This window comes from Vollenhovia emeryi, unplaced genomic scaffold (genome assembly GCF_000949405.1).
Source record: "Vollenhovia emeryi isolate VEMERY1.0 unplaced genomic scaffold, V.emery_V1.0 DF939163.1, whole genome shotgun sequence".
NCBI lineage: Eukaryota > Metazoa > Arthropoda > Insecta > Hymenoptera > Formicidae > Vollenhovia > Vollenhovia emeryi.
Genome location: NW_011967203.1, coordinates 1452970 through 1463608, shown reverse-complemented (window position 1 = coordinate 1463608; position 10639 = coordinate 1452970). Strand labels below are relative to the sequence as shown.

Genomic DNA, 10639 nt, shown 5'->3' with positions numbered 1-10639 from the left:
TAACATATGTCAAGGTCAAGGTCATCGGGGCTGGCTCCCTTCATCGATATATTTACCAAATTGCGTTTCCGATGGTTAATTCTCCCGATTACGTTATCCGATGGAATTATGAATACATCCGATGAAATGCAGTTACCGATGAAACTTGATTGAAAAAACCGATCACATTTTTTATCGGATCTTACAATTTAATCGGATGTATTCGTTTGTTATTACGTAATTGGACTATCCGATATTTAATCGGACGTTTTTCTCAGTGTACATATTACGAGAAAAGACATTATGAGAGGAAAATTACGAGGGCCTTTTGAAAGTTATCAGCGTTTTGTACACGGCGCGACAGGAGCGATAGATTCGATTATTTGGACGAACCGTGCGGCAAAAATAAACACAGATTGCGCGATCTGATAGCGCACACTGAATTCCGCTTTACGGCGTTACATTCCAAATTCAAGCAACGTGTTGTTTTATGGACATTCGTGGAAATTCGGTGGTTTCGCTGGTCCGCAGCTTCGCGCTATTATTGCACCGGAATCGCTCGATTTCCCCGCGTAATCCGATAAAGACGTACGGAAGAACGGATTTTTACGAGGGTAAGCAACGTTTGACAACCCCTTCTGCGCCCCGTATGAAAACACCGGGCGTCGACGGCGGCCAGGAAAGAATGGGGAAAGAAAAGCAGCCGGACGTGACCAGGATAAGGGCTGCTTCCCCGCTGCCGATTCGTCCGAAAACTCAGAGCCTTTGGCTTGCTGACACGGAATACAAGATTGGAATAAATTCACGGCGCTCCGTGCTCTGTATTAAGCATTCTACGATCTCTTCGGGTCTTCGTCCTGTTACATTTTATTCATTCGTTATCGCTGATATCTTGTTTTAACGAATTATCGAAAGGGGATCGGACGTTTATCTTACTTACTATACTTTTTATACTGTGCGCGAGGATTTTGAGCTTTTAACAAAAATGGTAGTTTTTCTCTGAAAGTGGAGTAACTTTCCTCGAATCGCTTTTATTTTGAGCTCTGACTCTTGCAGGTTTGCTTTATGATCCGTTGTTCTTTTTTTCTCTATCCTGCGATATCTCTCATTTTGGAGCCTCTTACAATCGAATCGCCCGCGGAAGTGAATAAAGCATAAATATTCCAAGCTGCACGTACACATCTTCGAAATACCTCCGGGAATAAGTTCATCCGAAACAAAAACATGCTAGTACTTTTCATGAAGTTTAAGCAATATGAATGTTCGCTGTGTTAATACTATTTATGGCGCAATTCGTTTGTTTTTTTTAGGCTAATAATAAGAAACAAAAATGACTGTACTACAATTGGATTCTCAGAATGGCAATATTTTTCACGTATTTTCTCCGAAGTCTTACAGCAGTTTTACCTCCCGGGGCTCTTTCTTTGTGGTGCACAATGCAGTACATGAATTAAAATGCCAATGACTTTTCGTGAGGGTCAATTATGATTTCTTATGCTCTCGCAAGAACATCTTCGAAATTTATATACGAGGGCAGTGATGATTCTATTTTATTTCAATAAATAGACAGAATTTCTCGCATGGTCGGTAATATTTACGTGTTTTTTTTTTAATTTATGAGCACTTGCCAGTGAAATACTAGACACCGTGGACAAGAGAGTATCAGTTTATCATTTTAAACTCGCATGTGTATGCCTATGAGATTGTTAATGTACACAATTCAAAGCCTTAATGTTTTTAATTTTTCGCGGGTACTGTTTTGGCGAAGAATTCTTAAATTAATAAAATAAATTTATAAAATTCATAAGGCTCTCATGTTACAAACACACATTCGAAGGAACGAATGAAAATATAATAGAATGATGATAAAACAAAAGGTGTGAATTGAAGTTATGTGAAAGTATTAGATTTAAATTTACCAAGAACATTTTTCTGCCAATTGCAGTTTTGTACATCTTATTATTATAGAGTGGATAAATTATGCATTCTTCGAGCGAATAAAATTCCAACAATTTTAATTTTGACCTCAAATAAATCACTTTTCTTATTTTGATCGCCAACAAGATAAAAACATTAATATATTTATAATGTTACACAAAATTACACGAGTAAGGAGCACGATTTATTCGCTTTTGAAGCAAATTTAGTTTCGCGACAGATTTCTCGAGGTGCACTCTTTATTCCTTTGTTTGTTATTGACATCTTACATTTTGCAGACGGTCGATATTTCATCCGAAAATTTCTCGAAAATGTCAATAAGACTGTAATAAGTAAATTATAAATTTACGAGTATGGTAAGTAACGTGTCGAATCAATAAAATATTCCACGGGTATCGTGATGACATCGTAATTCGCAATCTGTAGTTTTTGCACGCGATACAGACGCCAACACCGGGATATCGTAAGACCGCAATTTGTTTATGTTTGTTTCCGGCGTTCGCCCGCGGGATTTTCTCAGGCGGGAGCGCCGTTAATGAATATTTATATCATTATCGTGGCCCGTTTCTTCGTGTGTAAAGAAAGCTTAACGCGCTCTGCCGCTTGTCCGACCTTCTCCACCTTCGCTGCATATTTTTCAGACCCGGCAAAGAGGTAACCGGGAGAAAAACAGTAAACGTATAAATCCTTTAGATTTCTCCATCAAGAAAAACGCGAGCATTGAGCCTCGTCGTCAGCCTCGTCGCGACCTGAGCTACGATTAAATCGTCTGAATAAATTAGCAGGATTAACGGCGAGAATTTAGGGATGCTTTATCAGAGAAAATTAAATTGAGCAGTTTTGCATTTTATTTATTAAAAGGGAAATCGCATTCGAGAATGATAATGGCTGATTTAATCCATTCCACATGTTAGCTAAATTGACATTTAATCGCTCCGCTAGAAAATATATCTGAACAATGAGATTGCGTTATATTGTGTCGGAACTACATCGTTAATATTGTTTTGAATTCTCATCAGCTTCTGCTCGTTACGCGTTAAGCATGTGTGCTGAAACGATCAATTAACTCTCAACTGCAATATCCGCAGTGGCCGTTCGAATTTTCCGATACGTCTCGGGGAAACTTTGCGGGGCCCGCCGCTCGCAAAGATTGGATCGTTAATACGCGCTCATTAATCACACCTCGCAAGCAGCCTATGAAATTAATTTCGCGCGTCGTGACTTTTAATGTCAGCCGATAAATTTGTGCGAGATCAATTTTGCGATAGGCAGATTATTTTGACTCCCTTTCGAGACGATTATGTTGCTCGTTAGTCCCGCTTTTGTTCAAGTCACTTGTACTTGATCCAGTCTACACATCTCGGCGGCGTTTTATCGAGTCAGTCCTAAGTGTTCGCGTGAAGTTTTCACCAATTTAGAAATAGACGAGGGGCAAACCGCTGAGGGCATTGTGGCGTACAGATTTGCAGCATTACTGGGCATTAGACCTTGCTAGGGCATTATCAAGATAAAATTGCGGGGAAACCGCTGACCAAACTCTTGTATACCAATGCCCACTAATGTCCAGTGGGCATTACTTTATCTTATTATTTTATTTTATTTATCTTGTTTTATCTTATTTTATTCTTGTTTATAATGCAAGGCCTAATGCTCAAACTAATGCCTAGAAAATGCCCAGTGATGCCGCAAATCTGTGCACCACAATGCCCTCAGCGGCTTTCCTCTCCCTTTTTCACCTATACACCAATTGGTTTAAGATATATCTTTAAATTCGATTTTCTCGAAAATTTATCACTCGTACGGTAAAAATGAATAGGACATAAAATGCACATTTCGAAGAAATCTACAACTTTTGTTTGAAACATTTTTCGAATCTTTTAGTATTTTATAAAATAAACCCCCCCCCCCCAAAAAAACATCAATTTCTGACGATTTTGTATGGTTTTCACCACGAAAATAAAAGTTGCGCCAATTTTCACTATCATATTTGTAATGAGCACGTCAAGTACGTAAGTAGTTTAAAAAAAATCGGAGGTATGGGCTTTTCGGAAGTACACCCCTCTTCGAAAATAGAGTACGCACAGTTTATTACTTCAGTATCGTCAATAATTCGTTGCCTTATTCCGGTGACTCTAAAGCCCGTATCAGACTACGGATTAAGATTGGGATTATATTGAAATTTGACCAATCGCAGTAAAGTTTACTAATTTCAAGCTTAGTAACTTTTCCTCTAATTGGTCAAATTTCAATCTAATCTCAATCTCAATCCGTAGTCTGATACGGGCTTTACTATCGCGCGGTGATTCGACATTACACGTAGATTGATATGATGCGTACAATTTGATTTCATTCAGGCAATATTTTTCCGAAATATTTTTGTGTTATGTTGTTATGTTATCGGCCGCTTATGACCATCGAAGTGTTCGCGCTTTCGAGACACGCGATCGTTCGTGTGGAGGTATCGGCGTAAATTCACGCGTTTTAGATCCCGCATTCATATAGTGTCCGCGTTTTATGCGCGTTTCGGGTATCGCGAGTTTACGCCCGGGGTAACATCGAACTCGAGTACGGGGGATGCGCGGGGGAGGACCGTCGACGTTAAATCCCGGAGTATGCGAGCTTTGTGAATTAAACCCGTACCTGCAGAGAGCTGAAACGCGGCGGCATGCTAAACGCGAATCCGCTGTTATCGTAACGCGATGTCGGGCCCCGCGAATAGAGATGCAGATGAAGCGAGCTTGATGCACAGAATTAGCGCTCCGCCCTTGGTGACACATTAAAAAGTGAAATATGGAAAGATACAATTTATGCTTCATATATTCCGCGACGTTTGTCACCGTGTTTCTCAATGTATCAATTTATACGAGGGAAGTAATAGAAATTTTAATGAGGCGTCGCGTGCGAAACGAGCATCTGCATTTCGTCTGTCAGGCTATAAATCGTTACAATATTTTATAACGATTTACACGAAGCTGGTAAGATTATTAATCTCTAGACTAACTATAATCTGATTTATCAGCTTTTTCTTTATTTCAGTTATTCCGCGTGCGAACTCGCTTTCGCGCGGCTGAACTTATTTATTCGTATGCCATTTGTTTTCGTCAATTAGAATACAGAATTTCAATTCGCATGATATGGATGAACATATATTGGATTAGTTTGATTAATTTAAATTACGCAACGTTTCCCGAAGCGTAAATTAAGATTAGACTGACGGCAAAATAAGACTAATTTATTCATAGATCAATTAAGAAACACGACTGCGAAGGCAGCCACTAAATTAAGCTTAAAAGTGGAAAGAGCGTCGAGGCGAGTTTTTTCGGTAGCGTCGAGTGAGGGGATAAGAATAGACGCTTTGAGAACGTTATTATAATTCAAACATCACTGCATCACTTTTTATTTAAGTATTTTATGTTAAATATCAGTGACTTCGATAATTATTTTTTGTTTATTACTCTGAGAAAAATGCCCGATTAAATATAATCGGATAATCCAATTACATAATAATCCGATTAAATTGCATATCCGATGAAAAATGCGATTGTTTTTCAATCAGATTTCATCGGATGTATCCATAATTTTATCGGAAGAATTAACCATCGGACACACCTAATTGGTTTATCCGATGGAAAAATTTTGTTCGCTGTAGAAGAAACTGCGAAATTCTATTGTCGATTTTATTTGTGCATCGTTCCATAACATTGATTCATGTCGTAAATTAAAGCTCCGGGGAAAATACTCATCGCGGTGAGTATGATAGTGTAACTTTCTTGCTTTGCAACTTCCAGGCAGGTCGAGTTTAAAGAGAACGGCGAAAAATTGAGCGTACCGGAATATGCGGAGTCACGATCGCGAAAAGTTCGTCGGACGCGCAAATTTCCGCGCGATTACTGGCACGAGGAGAAGCGCGAGGAGAGCCGCGAAAAGCCCACGGTGTGCAAAAAGCGACTAAGCGACCGCGATTAAACCACGAAATTAAAATTCGCCAGTAGCGAATGCACACGCTTATAGGAGACCGGCGCTTTAATTGTCGCTTTTTTTCGCGATTCTTCCCAGAAAATGCAGCGATTCTGTTAATCCGTGGCAACGTGCTTCATAACACGCCGAGTGTATTCTCATATCATGCCATTCCGTGCGTCGTTAATTCAACACTTTTCTTCGAGTGGCAAAAATTCACTCGCTGAGAAAAATGTCCGATTAAATATAATCGGATAATCCAATTACATAATAACAAACGGGTATATCCAATTAAATTGTATATCCGATGAAAAGTATGATCTTGAATAAAAAATATTACATCTTAAATTTTATTTAAGTGTAAATATTGCAATTATTAAACAAATGAGATACGTTGAAATCGTATTTTTTTTTAATCTACTAAATTTTTATCTACTTGTACCAAAACATTTGCTAGATTTGAAGATATAGATATGAATTCTCTTAGAAATTTCAGTCTCAAGCGAATAAAATGTTCGCCAAGGTAATCATTTCTTTGAAATTAAATAAAAGTCTAGTAAGGTCAAAATTCAAACAAATTTGTTTGATTTCGAAGAAACTTTTTTCTGGGCGTGATCCGTGAAGAATATCGCATGACTCGATCTTTACGCTGCCAGCATCTTTAAATTGAAATATAAAAGTTTTATTCAAAAATTCATTTAAATAAATAACATACATTACGCAGAATTTCAAGATTTGTTCAGAGCCACAAAAAAAAGTGGCTTTCCCGACAGTCTAAAGGCTAATAAACTCTACACATATGTAATAGTTTACTATAATTTAATATAGTAATTTAATATAGCTTAACTCCGACGTTAATTAGACGTTTCTATCTCGTAACTTTTCGCGGCGTCTGGTTCAGTTTCATGAAAAGCCATACAATTTTTTTATGCGAAATTAAGCCGGAGATTACGAGAGGGGGGAAGATCGTCGCGAGTGCGCGGGGTGAACGACCGCTGCTCCAAAAATTCCAGCGGCGATGCGGGGCCGCCGCTGGAGCACGAGGGCACGGTGCTGCGAACGGAGAACGGCACTTCCGCGCCCAACTCGCCCCGTAATGGAGCAAAACGGCCGGCAGGCTAGACGAGAGGTGCCCATAGACGACGCCTCGCGTACGCCAGATCATCGAGATGCTTTTTCTCGCGACGGAATGGCAATTAGCCGCTCGTGGCTCGCGCGCCAATCTCGTTATAAGTTTTGCAAGTGAGTCGCGAAACACGATATAAAGCCCAGCGTCGATCTAACGCCATGCCGATTGGAGGGGTTCCAATTTTGCTAATGCACTCCACGGCGCGCGAGTAGTTTCGAGTTTCGACGCTCGGACACACACTCGGGGAGCTCTCACCTTGAGCCACGGTATCGTTTAATTTGCGACGGAACTCGTGGAACTTTCGGTCGGCGGCACCCTCGAGTAGCCAGTCCAACGAGCTGCCGTCATAGCTACGGATTCCGGTATCGCTTGCGATCCTACGCGATCGATTGTTTGGCTGTTAGCCGATTTCAGTTTCAGTTAGCCATAAAAATCACTCGGCGCACGTGCTGACGGATTATTCGTGCTATTACATCGCACGAACGTCCTCGTAATCGCTTTAGCATATATTAATCGGCGCCGACAAAGAGAATCGATGGGAGATACAGAGGTACATGGTATGCGCTCGACATTAATATTCTCTGTGATATTGTAAAAATATTGTTGCAGGGTTTAGCACGACGTGGAGTTGCGTGACGTTTAAACTGAGCGCGAGTCGCATGCAAATGTTGTACAACCAAATCTTGCGATACGTCCGACATAATTTCTCGCTTGGCAGGGTCCTCCCTTGAAAAGTTCCGCGTGCTATCTCGGGATTCAGGAACCGAGTGAAAGGGCGGGCCTTTTGTTGCGATTTTCCGGAACAAAACGAGGCAGCATAACGACTCCCCTCGCAGCGCTCGGGTTACCTTCGGCGTTAATTCCGCTTAACACGCCCCGGTTCTCGCCTTTTAGCCACGCACGTTACTTACGTTACCTTGGCGGCCATTGTACGCAGATAGCATTCGCCAGACGTCTACCGCGGCGAGAAGGAAGTATTAAATTTAAAGGATTGCGCAAGCCTTTTTTTCCCTGCCGGTATTACGTTCACGTTGCCTCCCTCGTGTCTGATTATAAATGACAAATTTTATTCAACACTGTTACACAAAAGGAGCATGAATGATCATGTTGAATCTATTGCCTTAATATAACTTTGCAATTTACATGAATAATTAAATTGTATTGTACTTTACTTATACTATCTGTAATACAATTATTTTCGCTAAAAATGTATCTTGAAATATACCTCTGCGTGGTATTAAAAGTTTCATTTCAACGCAATATAATTTTTTGTAAACATCTATGATACACTTTTTAATATAGAGGAAAGTCTCCTATTACGAGATAGGCTCCTAATATGAGATAGCGGAGTTTCTACGAAATTAATTGGCATCGTCCGTTGGTTCCATCATAAATTTATTGCCCTTCGCTAAGAAAAATTTTCGTCGGATAAACCAATAAAATATTGTTAATTTTTTCCGATTACATTTTCCGATTAAATTATGGATACATCCGACGGAGTTTGTCCGCTGAAATGCAGTTGCCGATGAAATTTGATTGAAAACCCGATCGCATTTTTCATCGGATATACAATTTAATCGGATACATCCGTTCGTTATTATGTAACTCGATTATCCAATTATACTTAATCGGACATTTTTCTCAGTGTTGGAGTGAAATCTGTTTAGTGGAAAATTGATTGGTAGATCGTGTAAACGTTGCGAAAAAAAGATTTGCGATTGAATTTCGGACGTTGAAAACCTACCTCATAACTTATTAAAATATCTGTTTAATATATCTAAAAATTTTATGGGGTTTATCAAATCGAAAACTTGATACGAGCAAACCAATTGTGTCTACACCGCAAGTTCGGAAAAATGCAAATCAAAGTTATCATTCTATTTAAAAATTCTCTTTCTCTCCCGCCTCTATCTTAATCCGTCCTCTCTTCAAATATCTCCGTCTCTCTTTCCTCTCGCCGTCTAGCGTAAATTACAGACGAGGCTGTGGAATTTCGCACGTCAGCTACCTCTTAATAACAATCCCTCTCTACTACTGCGGCAGCCTTACTAGCGTCTCGGAGAATTTCACCATTTACTCGGGCAACAGGAGAAAACGAGGGAGGGAAGTGAGATTTAATCGACAGTAATTTCGTTCGCCGTTAAACTCGCTGCCGCGCCGAATCATCGACGGCCACGGACTCGCCCCACATACATATAAACTTCCGGGGTACGAAACCAACCGGATCCCGCCGCGCATGATTTTATCGTGACGTCGCTCGCCTATCTTCTATTAAGGAAAATCCCCGCCTGTATTTAAGCTCATCTTCTTCAAGGCGATAAAACGACGGGAACGGCTTGACACTTCAATTTCTCGATCTTGATATAAAGGCGCTCGAGTGTCTTCAAACTTTGCTTAAAGACCTAAAGGCAGGGAGCTTTTGTTTCCCTATACTTGAGTGCCCTCGAAGGATAAGATACTGATAGACAACGGGCCACGGTTACTCTCAAGGTCGGCGTAGCCTGAAATTCGCTCTACTTGCCATGGAACGCGGCTATCTTTATCCGCCGCGGGTTGGAACCGGCGTACCGACAAAGGCCGACGAATATAGCCGGTTTTGACGCGGTGAGATGTTAATTCGAAACACACGCGGTCACGATGACGACGTACCGAGCCAAGTTTCTGAACCCGCTATGTAGGCCCTTCGCGTCATTCTCGTGATGGCTAAAAATATCATTTCATGTACGAGATAGAGATAGATAGATAGATAGATAGATAGAGTTATAAAGCGTTATAACAATATACAAACGGGAGATTAAGCAGTGAACGAGAAAGCATAAGAGCACTCTCTAAAATTTTTGGAGTGAAATTTTCACTCGAATCACACTGACCACTTCACTCTATTCGAGTGAATTAATTTACTCTAAGGCTAAAAGTGAAGAATTGCATTCTTATTTTTAAAGTGAAGTCGTTAGCACTCCAAAAAATACCACTAGATGGCCGCCGAACTCGTAAGTAAGATCACGATAATCCGGCATACAGGGAACCCCGTCAGGGACCGGGACGGTTCTTCCGCGACAGTCAGCAGAATGAGCGAAGCTGTCACATAAATCATAGATTTTCAGTACTGGCTGCGAATACTAGAATACAGCCCCTATATGCGATGAACGTAGCGAATAAACAATAGCGAATCTCTTGTCCATGAATCTTAGTCTGCTAATCGATTAAAGTACAACGTAGCACTCGTTTTCAGAAAGTTGGAGAATCAATCAAAGTAAAGAGTAGACAGCGGCACCCTTTCAAAAAGTAAAATTTCACTCCATTCGGACTGGTAGCATTTTCATTATTTCTTCGAGCGAAATCTCACTCCGAAAGAGTGAGATTCCACTCCGAAAAATTTAGAGAGCGTATAAAAGGAAAGTAGCGTAACAGAACAAAATGGAAACGGAGAGGGTGTGTTCCCATTTTTTTTCACCGTACTACTGCCAGCACTGGACGCTATTACTGAATTCAACCTCCGAGAAAATCATTCCCAAATGAAACCTCAGTATCCTTCGTAATAGCATAGCAGTTATTCTTTCTTAAATGCAGCCATCCACACCTTTGATACTGAATACTCGAGACCGAGGGAGAAATCGCTGACCAAAATCTTCTACA

The 10639-nt window shown here is 40.5% G+C and overlaps 1 protein-coding gene across 1 annotated transcript in view; it reads left to right on the top strand.

Annotated features, from left to right (window-relative positions):
* LOC105564557 (disks large 1 tumor suppressor protein-like) overlaps positions 1-10639 on the top strand; it is a 184778-nt gene that overhangs the window by 152412 nt on the left and 21727 nt on the right. The window lies entirely within an intron of this gene.